We start from the raw sequence: 8,463 nt of genomic DNA on the forward strand, positions 1-8,463 counted from the left end.
ACTTGTCAGGGTGTGAAACTCAGTAAGCACATTGTTGAGTGGAAATGTGTATACGTTTCCATTAACGTCCCAAGAAAAACTGATATACCTCATTGTAATTGCAGTCTTTACTTCCAGCCGTATAAGAATAAGATAGTTGATATAGCTATTTAGAATATTAGTTATCGTTTTTGTCTAAGGGCCGTTTGCACAGTCAAAGCTTAAACTCGTTTTAATCAGCCGGTGGCTTAAACTCAAAATGAAACACATTATAACAAACTAGACTTGATACGGATTTAATCCAGTTTAAAATGAAATTTAGTTTAAACTCACTGTGCAAACGGCCCTATAACAGTCACAACTTTGCATTATTATTGTGCTTTTGATTGAATAAATTGAATTAAATTGAATTCTAATGCCAATTAAGCTAAGAGCATCGAAACAGAGAGTATGTGGATCTTATGTTTATATTATAAATTAGTATCTTATATTCTATCCCTGATTAAAATAATACGAGTGATACTGAAAATACCTGGTAAAAATACTAGCGTCCCATGATTTAGTATATATTTTTTATAGTGAGGTCCACGTTATAATGGTATTGGATAACATCGTTGCGATTGTCTGCCTTGCCACTGCCTTCTATGGAGGAAAGTTGAAACTGTATATCTGATGCAATATTAACTGTTCATCCTTTTTGAAATAATAAATATTATACTGCTATTATAACGTGGAAATCACTATGGGAGACTTTCGATTGCCAAATCAGCTCAGGATCCTCCAAATGATTCCCAACTTGCTGAAAATTGAACTCCACAATAATTGCTAACTCTATGAACGCTCTTTTGTTGATGATTGTGTTCATATGAGCTCAAGGATTGTGCGAGTAGGTATAATAAGGGGATTCTGGGACCACCAGTGATGAGCAGCCTAATTTAACCTAACCTAACCTAACCTAACCTAACCCAACCTCCTCCTCCTCCTCCTCCTCCTCCTCCACCTCCACCTCCTCCTCCTCCACCTCCACCTCCTCCTCCTCCACCTCCTCCTCCACCTTCACCACGCCCCAAGGAGGAGGAGGTGAAGGAGGAGGAGGAGGTGAAGGAGGAGAGGATGAGGTGGAGGAGGAGGAGGTGGTGTAGGAGAAGGTGGTGGTGGACGAGGAGGAGGAGGAGGTTAGGTTAGGTTAGGTTAGGTTAAATTAGGCTGCTCATCACTGGTGGTCCCAGAATCCCCTTATTATACATACTTGTGCGTGGGTGATTCAATGCGTGATGATGGAAGAGTAATACACCCAATTCATCTAGATAGCCATAAATGAAAATGGTTCTGAATCTCGCCTGTCAGTTGGTGAAGTAGACCCCAAACAGTCACCCTTCCTAAGAGCTTACCGAGAGCACGCCGCTTAAAAAGCAGAGTGATTAAGAGAGACTTTAATCGCTGGATCGGAATAACATGTTCGAAACACAATAAAATACACCCAATCATATTAACACCAATAACACTAATAATTTGAACAGAACTTGATAATATAGATGAAAAGATGATAGAACATGAAAATAGATGTTGTAAGTTGCTCTTTGAAAGTAGAGATAAAGTGTCCAGGTAATGCAAGTGATTACATGAACTTCTCAAAGTATACATACCAATCATTGTCTGACTGAGTAGAGCTTCAAAATCTTTACAATCAGTTCTCGACCAGTGTGAACAAACTCCACAAATTCAAGACATCAATGGGGAATAAAACTTCATGTTCTTCAATTTTTAATTTTTATTCTTCTTTCAAGACAGTAGAATGTAAGCAGTCAACATTCAAGTTGTTAATATGTATTTTTACCACTTTTTACTTTTTCCTCCTCCTCCTCCTCCACTTTTCTTGCCACCACCTCCACCTCCGCCTCCTTTACCACCTCCGCCACCCCCTCCTTTTCCACCACCATATTTGCTATCTGTAACATCGAAGATCGTATATGAAACATGCTACTTCTGCATCCAAGTATTAATTTTTTACAGATTGAAATACTGAGATATTGCAATTATTCAAATGCTAATGAATTTAATATTATTATTAAACGGAAATCCAAATTAAATGCTGTAATTCACCCCGAAAACTTCTGCTACTGCAAATATTGACAACAGGGTAAACAGCTAGATGGTGATTCCATGAGCGCTACTATTCAAAAATAATTTGTCAGCCCGGGAATCGAACCCAGTACCTCCCAATTGGCTGTCAGGAATGCTTACCCTTACACCAAACTGACAATCTCTGGACAGCAGCGCTCATTTTATACGAAGCTATAGCGGCCAGCCAGTCTACAGATGGAAATTACTGAAATATTGCAGTGCTGACAAATAATTTTTGAATAGTAGCGCTCATGGAATTTCCATCTAGCTGTTTACCCTGTTGTCAATATTTGCAGTAGCAGAAGTCTTCGGGGTGAATTACAGCATTCAATTTGAATTTCTGTTTAATAATAATATACATTTTTTAATTGGGAAGAAAGGTTTCCCTTATTGAAAATGAACTTCGAACTCTGGGATTTCATCATGCTCAGAAATATCAGACAGACTGGAAGTAGACAGAATTTCAAGTAGATCTCCAGAATACCTCTGAATCATATCATAGAACTACCTATATATAATTTTTTCCAATACAATTATTTATTTGTTACTGTATAATAATTATTTCAAATATTCAATGAAAGCTATATAAATAGAAATGAGGAATTCTGCTACTGCAAATATTGACCTAAGAGCTAAATAGCAGAAGGAAATTTGAAGAATGAATTCACTTTTACCTTCCAATTAAATTTTCAAAGACACGAACGGTTTTGACTATATGCCATTTGTGTCATATATGTTGTCTAATATCCGGCCTCACCAAGCTTGATCAACACATTTGAACATGGTCAAATCAGGTACATTTTACAACAAGTACCTACACAAGGAGCATATAATTTCCATGACAATAGTCGCATTCAACAATTCCAGTACACACTTTTAAATCGTACTCCAACATCCGTTTGTACAAAAGTCTGTTAACTATTAACTTTAAATCCCGATAAAATACCACAAGAACCAATCAGAGAAGCCTTTTTCTCAGAAACAAATCTCTCTGATTGGTTCTCGTGGAGTTTAACCATCATTAAAATTCAACAGGCTTTTGTGCAACCGAGCCTCAGTATTATAATGAATTCTTCATAATATGATGAGTTCTAGCATCAATTTCAACAGCTACTGATATTGTATATTGATAAAGTTTCATTCATTGATTATTGTAGTTGACCATTACCATTGATTGAAGTTCGGAAAGCAATTGAATTTGTAAAATGGATGTCTTCTCTTGTTATTCCAATCAATGATATTGTCAAGTATTAACTCTTATTTTCACAGATTACACTGGATTTATCATAGAACTTACTTCCACCTCGTGTTTCTCTTATTACAGGAACTGATTCTACAGGATTCCATCTTCAAGTAATTCTTTAGTGCTCTCCAGAGCTTGTTGCTCATCAGGTTGTGATAGACCCAATTGATCATTCTCAAATGTGGGCTGACAGCTCACAAGTCCCTGAAACCAAAGAATTATTTCTATATTTAGGTGGAAATTATGTAATACGATTGTCATACAATGATAATATTGTCACAGCTTTAACTAACTCTTATTTGATAAATGTTTTTATCCGTAGAGAATATTGTGACATATTGAGTGACTGCACATCCCCAAAATTATACCTTAAAGAATTTTGTAAACAGTTGAGTAAAAGAAACAAATTCGGCTACTTTGTAGACCGTCAACTTACCGATTCAGGAAATTATTTTTCAAATCGAAATTTTACTATATACCTTTCATTCTGCCGATGTGATCCGTGGTCTAGTGGATAGAGTGCTTGCGTAGCAGCATAGAGATCCAGGGTTCGAACCCTCTCATTACCAAAAGATTTTTAACCAGATCACTCCCGTGTTATCGGCTGGGCTCGTTAAACTGTCGGTCCCGGCTGAAGTATGACAGTCGTGAGGCTCATTGACGGCTTGAATTATATATTCAGGCGGTGGACCTTCCCGAAAGGGACTCCCCACCAACAAAAACCATACGAATTTACTTTTCTTATTCTGCCTAGATCACACAGCTTCGTCGCTGTCTATGCCTTCGCAAAGCCGTGCGAATGCCAACATAACCTATAATTTCAAGATACGTTTTCATAACCTCAAAGTTTATAATTATCCTTTTTAGTGTTATCCATGCCCCTCACAGGAGCAGTACATCACAATATTGGAATATTGTTCGGGTTTTTATCATAATATCGTTGCGGTGATGAAGCATGGATCAAACAGTAAAAAATCTGTCAATGTCAATTGTCACTGTCGATTAATGAATTTGAGGATGAACGATGAAATATTTTCCAACTTCCTACTATATAAATCATTGATAATTGAAACCATTAATCATTGAAACCATTTTAGTTTTCTGTTACAGGCGATTCACAAAATATTATTGATTGGAATAGAGTTAACTATGTCAAGACAATGTCAATTTGATAATATCCAGGTCTTAAAATTATTTACTAATTATTTATTCATTCATTTATTAGGTTAGTACAAACAATACAATTATCGTGAAAGAAAAAACAGGTTATTGCCCAAAACTTTTTCAATTTCCTAATTTAGTTTCAAATGACAAGAAATCTAACAATAATTTTCAACGTTTAATTTAGAATGTAAGGCTACTAGGCTAGCGAAATCTATTGGGAACTCGATTGAACTTTACAATCTGGGATATTAATTATTGTTTAATTTACCTACGTTCATCCCTGTTTTTACTTTATCCCACTTGAGATATTAGTCAATAAAAATGGAAAAAGATTATCTTAGAATAAGTTAACAATAATGTTTTCATCTAGCCAGATATGGCTTCAATGAAAGCTATTTTTGAATAGCTATTTATGCACCAGCTATTGATGCACCTTAGCTATTTTTGCACCATACTTTTGATCATTGATCAAGTATTCATCTTGAAAATTTTCAAATTGGCCTAATCTGCTAGATTGAAAAATTATACAAAAAAGACCAATAAATTGAAGAAAAGTTTGAGGTACGATTTTCTCATGCAATCAGGAAGTGCTATAATATAGAGTTATGAATTGGTTATCAGGAAGGAATTACTTTATATAGCATCCAACAATTTAGAACTAGAAACATTCAGCACTTCCTCACTGAAGTCAAATTAGTAAAATTAGTGATTAAATGTTGTAGAAATTAGAATTTTCAAGAAGTAATATGTTTAGTATAGTTAGAAGTAATAGTAATATGAATTTTGTATCTCACCACAAATGATACAGCTACCATGAGCCACAATAGCTCCATCCTTACACTCTTGACAATCATATTGAAATGATGGATCAAATTTGCTAAGCCTCCATTAAATAGGTACAGGTCACAATAGCTTAATGCACATGCATTTTCTCATTGTCACATTAATTTTCACCTTTTGTCAACTGATAATATACAGCATGTCAACCTATAGAGATTTTCAGTTGATTTATATAAGCTATGATGTAATAGAGCTAGACTTATCAGTGCATAATGCGAGTGATATCATCATTTGATAAAGTATAATTTATGTTCTCTTGTATTGACTCAATGATCTCTCCGGGTCTAAGAAATATGATCTAAACTTTAATAAGTGACTAGCCGTCAGGCTCGCTTCGCTCGCCATGTCCGTCTAGCCAGGGGCTCCGCCCTCTGGACCCTCGACTGGATCGGCCAAAAATGATATCAGCAAGCTCGCTTCGCTCGCCTGCATTTTTCATTTTAGCATGCTTAAAAACGGTGATTTTGGGCGTATCTTTGATGAAATATTAAAGTCACCTCATCACAAAATTTTTAGACCCTAGCTGAACCTCTGTACCAAATTTGAACATTTTCTGTCTATTACTTGATGAAAGAACTGAGAAAACGCAAAAACCCCGCTAATTTTGGGCGTATCTTTGGCGTTATTTCAAATTCCTTCTAACACAACACTATTATACCCTAGCTTAGCTTCTGTACTAAATTAGAACAATTTCTGTTTATTTGTTCTTGATAAATCAGAGAAAAAGCAAAAAAAAACGCTGGAAAAACGCTAATTTTGGGCGTATCTTTGACGTTATTGCAAATCCCTTCCAACACAACATTATTACACCGTAGCTGAGCTTCTGTACTAAATTTGAACATTTTCTGTTCATTTGTTCTCGATAAAGCTGAGAAAACTCTTAAAAACGCTGGAAAACGCAGTTTTTTGGCGTATCTTTGGAAATTTTTCCAAATCCTTTCTTAGTGCGCCTCTAAAGGGCCAACTGAACATACCTACCAAATTTTAACGTTTTTGGTCTGGTAGATTTTTAGTTTTACGAGTGAGTGAGTGAGTCATTCAGTCAGTCAGTCAGTCAGTGAGTGTCATTTCGCTTTTATATATATGGATCAACTTATTTCCCCAAATATTCGGTTTGATGATTCAATTGATGAAAATTACACTAATTGATTCGAAGTGATTTGAACTAATCAATGTACTGTACTTTTTTGCATAAATTACTAAAAGTACCTAAGCAATCATTTCAGTTTACTTTATATTTTGATTTTGGATTCATGAATGCTCTCCAATTTGATGGATTTTAAAGTATCACATTTTTTCATGTGAGAGTGAAAATTGTCAATTGGGAATGGTAAACCGATATCGGTTTGGTACACCTTATTCCCCCAAAAATTGAGGAACTTTACGAACTGAGATTTCGACAATCTGAGACTCTCCCAAAAAGCTATTTCATGATTAACAGAAATCCTTGAAGGAGTTAATATCAACTCTCAGTGCTATCAGAAAGTATCGTTTACAGCAACAGATAACAGATAACAATAATTTGTCAATTATAATTGAATAATTCAGCGGAAAATATTTTTACTTTCCTTGCCCTATTAGCATAGGTAAGGAAAGTATTGCTTTCCGAAAAAAATTAAGGTACCCAGTTTCAAATTTCTATACTTTTCAAGGTCCCCTGAGTCCAAAAAAGTGGTTTTTGGGTATTGGTCTGTATGTGTTGTGTGTGTGTGTGTGTGTGTGTGTGAGTGTATGTGCGTCTGTGTACACGATATCTCAACTCCCAATTAACGGAATGACTTGAAATTTGGAACTTGAGGTCCTTACAATATATGGATCCGACACGAACAATTTCAATCGAATGCAATTCAAGATGGCGGCTAAAATGGCGAAAATGTTGTCAAAAACAGGGTTTTTCGCGATTTTCTCGAAAACGGCTTCAACGATTTTGATCAAATTCATACCTAAAATAGACATTGATAAGCTCTATCAACTGCTACAAATCCAATATCTGTAAAAATTACAGGAGCCCCATCTATGCAAAGTTTGATTTTAGATTCTCAATTATCAGGCTTCAGATACAATTTAAACAAAAAAATTTCAAGTGAAATAGATTGGACATGAAAATTTCTACAAGTAATGTTCAGTAACATTTTCACCTAAATTTGAAAATAAGCTCGAAATTCGAGTAAATGTTATTATTCAATAGCAAACTGTTGATTCTATTAAATCATTCACTATGAAGAGGTCTGCTATCCTCGTGTGCCTCCAGCGTTACTGTCCTGTCACCAGGTGGCTCAGATCTTTGAATAGTAGGCTTGAGATGCGCGTGAACACTAGCGTCAGTTGATCAATTTGGAAATTGATAGTTTGAGTCGATAACTCAATACGTATAATCATCATTTTCAATAAAAATTAGGACAACAACTGATAACCTGATTTTTTAATAATCTACGCTTATCTCCCATCATACTTGTTCCAAAACTTCCTTTCTACTCATCATTCATTTAACAATAAAAAAGCATATCAATGATCAGTAAGGGACGAAAAACTCAGCCCAATGATGCAGCACTAGTCTTAACACTTTCAAATCTTCATTCATGCTCTCAGTACGCCCTTATCCTGTCTCAACTCCTTGATTTCTCTAAATTCTACTCACGCATACACGTGTGGGCGCTCTATTCGAGCAGTCACACACACATACACACTCACACACCGACTGATATCACACGCATTCCCAAGACAGACCATAGCTGGTGTCTCACAGGTTGGTCTTAGTTCATATTCAGTTTATTTTACATATACACTTTTTATTTCGTACTACTATACTGGCATCACATGCACAATACAAACCATAGCTGTGTCTCTCACTGGTTTGTCTCAGTATATAGTAAGTACATATTCTACATAATATACATTTTTTATTTACAATGAATATACCGTCATACATAACATAGAAGGAGACCGACTCGAGCATTGCGTGGGACGTTGTTAACGGTAACCCATAGAGCTGTAAAATATATAGATAGAGTAACCCGTCCGTCCTTTGTGTCTTGTGTCCATCAACTAACAGAAAATGCTCCTTTTTCAGAATGGCCACCAACTCAATCCTCCTCAATCTACTCCTCCAAGAC

General features: G+C 35.7%; 1 non-coding gene across 1 annotated transcript; it reads right to left on the minus strand.

Moving 5' to 3' along the window:
- Positions 1-1,735: 1,735 nt before the first annotated feature.
- LOC111059989 lies at positions 1,736-5,420 on the minus strand. Its single transcript, XR_005573867.1, has 3 exons — positions 5,305-5,420; positions 3,401-3,550; positions 1,736-1,928 (listed from the first exon to the last, which is right to left on the minus strand). It is a non-coding gene; the product is annotated as an uncharacterized LOC111059989 (transcript).
- Between the last annotated feature and the right edge of the window lie 3,043 nt (positions 5,421-8,463).

The sequence above is a fragment of the Nilaparvata lugens genome, unplaced genomic scaffold (assembly GCF_014356525.2).
Source record: "Nilaparvata lugens isolate BPH unplaced genomic scaffold, ASM1435652v1 scaffold5250, whole genome shotgun sequence".
In the NCBI taxonomy this organism is placed as follows: domain Eukaryota; kingdom Metazoa; phylum Arthropoda; class Insecta; order Hemiptera; family Delphacidae; genus Nilaparvata; species Nilaparvata lugens.